The sequence below is a fragment of the Nyctereutes procyonoides genome, unplaced genomic scaffold (assembly GCF_905146905.1).
Source record: "Nyctereutes procyonoides isolate TBG_1078 unplaced genomic scaffold, NYPRO_anot_genome, whole genome shotgun sequence".
In the NCBI taxonomy this organism is placed as follows: domain Eukaryota; kingdom Metazoa; phylum Chordata; class Mammalia; order Carnivora; family Canidae; genus Nyctereutes; species Nyctereutes procyonoides.
In genome coordinates this window covers 22651489-22655829 of record NW_026575041.1, presented here as the reverse complement: position 1 = coordinate 22655829, position 4341 = coordinate 22651489, and the positions used below count along the sequence as shown (strand labels likewise).

General features: G+C 36.7%; 1 pseudogene; it reads left to right on the top strand.

Annotated features, from left to right (window-relative positions):
• Positions 1–437: 437 nt before the first annotated feature.
• Positions 438–1071, top strand: LOC129506538 (60S ribosomal protein L10-like; annotated as a pseudogene).
• The last annotated feature ends 3270 nt before the right edge of the window (positions 1072–4341 follow it).

The following is a 4341-nucleotide window of genomic DNA, read 5'->3' as shown; positions in this document are numbered from 1 at the left end:
GTGGGACTCGATCCCGGGACTCCAAGACCACATACTGAGCCGAAGGCAGCCGCTCAACCACTGAACTACCCAGACGTCCCTTAGATAGCAATTTGTATAGCTGTTAACTATATAAATATCCTTGAAGACATAGTTCAGAAAAAGGGGTATCTAGTAATTCACTGTGTAAGACATCCAGAAACACAGAAGACCATAGAGAATTGTCCCCTCCCATTGCCTCTCACTGAATGGCTGTCTAGGAGATTAATATTTCTTCAAAGTCTACAGGCCAAAGCAACGAAAACACACAGCCTTCTAGGCTTCCTATATGAAAGTAGGCAATGGAATTTAACTCCTGAAGAGTATTGGAACTGAAAGTATTCCCACATGGTAGGGTCCTAGAGCCAAAATCATTCCTTAAAATAGGGGTCCTACTTTTTTTCTTTTGGTGTGTCACCATGGGCCACCACCCTGCCTGGTGTTACCAATACTGTGAGAACAAGCTGTATCCAAATTCTCACTTCTGCAGAGATGTCCCTGAAGCCAAGATCTGCATCTTTGACATGGGACAGAAGAAGGCAAAAGTGGATGAGTTCCCACTATGCGGCCACATGGTATTACATGAGTATGAGCAGCTCTCCTCTGAAGCCCTGGAGCCCACCTGTATTTGTGCCAATGAAAACATGGAGAATAACCGTGGCAAAGATGGTTTTCACATCTGTGTGCAGCTCCAACTCTTCCACGTCATCTGTATCACCAAGATGTTGTCCAGTGCTAGGGCTGAGGGGCTCCAGACAGGTATGCCAGGTGCCTTTGGAAAGCCCCAGGGCACAGTGGCCAGGGTCCACATTGGCCAAGTTATCATATCCCTCCATACCAAGTTGCAGAATAAGAAGCATGTGATTGAGTCCTTATACAGGGCCAAGCTCCAGTTCCTTGGCTACCAGAAGATCCACATTTCTAAGAAGTGGGGTTTACTAAATTTAATGAGGACAAATTTGAAAACATAGTGGCTGCAAAGCAGCTCATCCCAAATTGCTGTGGGGTCAAATACAAAATGCATCCCTAATCGCGCACCCCCTGGACAAATGACATGCTCTGCATTCATGGGAACCTCAGCACTGTCCCCTCCTTTTTCATGCCCACCAAAAAAATCCTACTTCTTACCAAAAATAATAGGGGTCCTACTGGTGAAGGAGGACTGCAAAAAGCTGACCATTGTCACAGCATACAGGTTTGATTGAACCATAAGGGCAAAAATGTCTTCCTTCCAAAATTGGGACTTTGTTGACCAGTGTTTCAGTGACTGGTCTAAGATATGCACAATCCCAACATGGGCCATAACCATGGAGCATATGAAACAGTCCCAGAGGGATGATTGATAAAGGTAAATAAAAACTGAAATGAGAAGAAAAAAAAAAAAGGAGAGTGGGGCACCTGAGTGACTCAGTGGTTGAGCATCTGCCTTCAGCTCAGGTCATAATCTTGGGGTCCTGGGATAGAGTCCCACCTTAGGCTCTCCGTGGGGAGCCTGCTACTCCCTCTGCCTATGTCTCTGCCTCTCTCTCTGTCTCTCATGAATAAATAAATAAAATCTTTAAAAAAAAGGAATATGACAAATAGAAACTAAAAAAGGTGATAGACTTAAACCCAGCTCCATCAATAGGTATATTAAATTTTAATATTATAAACACTCATTAGAAGGCAAAGATTTTCAGAATGGATTTTTTGTTAAATCCAAGTGGGTATTATCTACATACTTTTTTTAAAGATTTTATTTATGTATTCATGAGAGACACACACACACACACAGAGGCAGAGAGAGAAGCAGGCTCCATGCAGGGAGCCCGATGTGAGACTCAATCCCAGGACTCCAGGACCATACCCTGGGCTGAAGGCAGGCACTAAACTGCTGAGCCATCCAGCGGTCCCTACCTACATACTTTAAATGTGAAGATACAAATGGGTTAAAAGAAAGCTGATGGAAATATATATACTATAAAAACATTAATTAAAAGAAAACCAGTAGGACTTGATTAGTATCAAAAGAGACTTCAGTACAAAAAAAATTTCCCAAATTTCCCAAAGTAATTTATCAAGAAAACAACAATTCTTAATGTATAAGAAACTAAAACAGAGCACCAAAGTAAGTGAAACAAAAATTAACAAAATTAAAGGAAGAAAAAGATCCATACCTATGGTCAGAGACTTTAACATCCCTCTATCAATCATTGATATAAAAATTAAGCCAAACAATCAATACAAATATAAAGAAAAATTTAAATAACATTATCAACCAACTTGCCTTAAACAAATTATAATGTAACACCACCAGCAGTGGCAAGAAACAAAATCTTCTCAAGCACACATAGAATATCACCACGATAGAACACGTGATAAGTCATAAAATAAGCCTCAAAAATTCTCAAAGTATTGAAATTATAAAGTATGTTGTTTGACCATAAAAGAGTTTAATTAGAACTCAACAGCAATAATGAATCTAGGAAATTTCCAAATATTTGGCATTGAGTATACACTTCCTAATAAGCTAGAGGTCAATGAAGAAACCACAAGTAAAGTTAGAAAATATTTTGAAATGAGTAAAAGAAACACGCTGTGTCAAATTTTATGAAATGCACTAATGGTGTGCTAAAAGGGAAATTCACGGGCAGCCCAAGTGGCTCAGCGGATTAGCGCCGCCTTCAGCCCAGGGTGTGATCCTGGAGACCCCGAATGGAGTCCCACATTGGGCTCCCTGCATGGAGCCTGCTTCTCCCTCTGCCTGTGTCTCTGCCTCTCTCTCTCTCTGTGTGTGTCTCTCATGAATACATAAATAAAATCCTTAAATAAAAGGGAAATTCACTGCTTTAAATGTTTATATTAGAAAAATCTAAAATCAAAGATGCAAGCTTTTGTCTTAAGAAGCGATAAAATACAAAGTAACCTAAGGTAAATAGAAAAAATAAAATGATAATGATAATAAAATAAAAATAGATAAAATCATAAAGGATACAGATCAATAAAATAGAAAACAAAAAATAAGGAAATAAACAAAGAATAAACAAATAAAGAATATAAATAAAATAAAGAATAAACAAAGAATAAAATTTGGCTTTCTGAAAAGATAAGAATTATAAATTCCTAGCAATTCTGAGCACACACAAAAAAAGAAAGAAAACACAAACTGTAATATCAAGATCACAAAATAGTACATTAATGCAGATCTTATAGACATTAAAAATATACCAAGGAAATATAATTAAACCTTGAGACCAATAAATTTGGCAATATAGGTTAAACTGAAAAGTACCCTGAAACACACAATTTATCAAAACAAAAACAAGAAGAAACAATCTATATAGCATTTCCTTTGTTAAAGAAATTAAATCAATCATTTAAAATCTTCCTAAAAATGATGATCCTGCCCAGAATGGCTTCACTGGTGGATTCTATCAAACATCAAAGAAAAAAATGCCAATATTATTTGCACATGTTCAGAAAATAGAAAAAGAGGGTACACTTTTCTACATTTTGAAACCAAAAATTCCCTAAAACCAATACGTAACAATGACATTACAGGCAAAGAACATGACAGTTCAATACTCAACATATACATAAATGTCAAAATATTTAACAGATATTAGCAAATCAACCCAAAAGTGCACTAAAAATGATAACATATCAGGGCATAGGGGATTAGTTCCAATAATTCAAGGGAAGGAACTGTATAATCTCAATAAATGCAATAAAAAGATTATTCAAAATCCAGAACTGCTTTGTGATTAAAACATTCTTTCAGAAAACTATAAATGAAAGGAAATATCCTCAATTTGATAGATGATTATTGGTTCACAAGCTGGACCCCATATATGGAGAGCAAGGATAGATAGAGGAAAGAAACCGACCATTCCCAATTGGTAGGTTGCAGGTATAATAGGGAAGGGAATCTACATACAAGGCTTACCTTAGGTGTCTGCAAGACAAGTAGATCTCTGCATTCACCCGCCAGAACCCTAGAACTTTATACAGAGGCCTTAACTAGGTTCAGAACAGAATCCAGAAATATGCTGGAAAGGTTGGCAAAGATTTATTAAACCAAATGCAAAGAACTCTGTATAAAAGAAAAATTATAAATTTCACATTAAAAATATTTTAAAACTTCTGTTCATCAATAGACATTAAGAAGAAAGAAAAGACAAGCTAGATTAGGAGAAAATATCCACAATGTATACATTCAATAGTATAATTTTGCAAATCAGTAACAAAAGACTGACAACCCAATTAAAAATGAGGTACCTCAAAAAACTAAGCATACAAATAAAAGATGACATGCAAATGAAAATATTTTCCATATCATAGGTC